Genomic DNA, 1273 nt, shown 5'->3' on the forward strand with positions numbered 1-1273 from the left:
CCTCAACCCATCTATGAGGAAAGCCTGGGCGCTGCAAACAGCTAATACTCTGAGCGGCTAACTGGGAGGTTGGAAGCTGAAGTCTACTGGGAAGTGCCTCAGAAGGACTGGCAGCTTAATATTAAAGAAACAGATCTAATCTGACACACAGGGGCTCACAAGGAGTCCATGTCAATTTGATGGCCATGGTTAAAAACCAAGCTCTGAAATAGACTTTATTAGTACCCCCACTCTATATGTGCTCCTATGTCAGAGGTTAAATTCTGGCACCATTTCCAGCTGTGAGATGAGGGATCGCTGGCTTCCAGCATGCTGTCATTTCAGCACTGACTTTCTGGCTGCCTGATCCCACTCAGCAATGACAGGAAGCACAACGCTGGTCACCATAGGGAGCTGGGGGTCAGACGCAAAGGACTTCGGGGAATCTTTATCTTTAAACAAACCAAAAACTTAGTGGTGATCATACTTCTGCCTTCAGAAGTTGTGAACCTACTTAACTAACGGAGGCCATGTCAGACAGCAAATTACACTTCTTATATATGCTGCTAACTGCAAGGCCAATGGTTCAAACCCACCAGTTGCTTCTAGGGGGGAAGATGAGAGTGTTGTCTACTTCTGTCAAAATGTATAGTCTCAGGAATACCATATCGCAGTGGTTCCCAACCTGTGGGTTGCGACTCCTTTTTGGGGTCGAATGACCCTTTAACAGGGGTCACCTAAGACCATTGGAAAACACATGTTTCCAATGGTCTTAGGAACCGAGACACCGCTCCACTACCTGTCTCCAGGCGGGTCCACCCACATGCAGATATGCCCACCTATGAGTACCTATGAGCATGAAGATTTACCCATGCTACACCATGCTTCAAGACAAATTTCATGTATTTGTCATTAGAAATAAATATTTCACAATATATAGTTAAATATTGTTTTGTGATGAATCACTATGCTTTAATTATGTTCAGTGTAACAATGAAAATACATCCTGCGTATCGGATATTTACATTATGATTCATAACAGTAGCAAAACTGACAGTTATGCAGTAGCAATGAAAATAATGTTATGGCTGGGGGTCACCACAACATGAGAAGCTGTATGAAAGGTTGTGGCATAAAGAAGTTGAGAACCACTGCCATAGAGGGTCACTAAGAGTCAGAATCAACTTAGGGTAGTAGGTTTGCTTATGGTATTAGATATAACCTGAATATGTTTCAGAAATTTCTTGCTTAACTAAATCTTTATTATCATTTTGGCTTGCCAGTTGCTTTTCTC

This window comes from Tenrec ecaudatus, chromosome 16 (assembly GCF_050624435.1).
Source record: "Tenrec ecaudatus isolate mTenEca1 chromosome 16, mTenEca1.hap1, whole genome shotgun sequence".
Taxonomy (NCBI): Eukaryota; Metazoa; Chordata; class Mammalia; order Afrosoricida; family Tenrecidae; genus Tenrec; species Tenrec ecaudatus.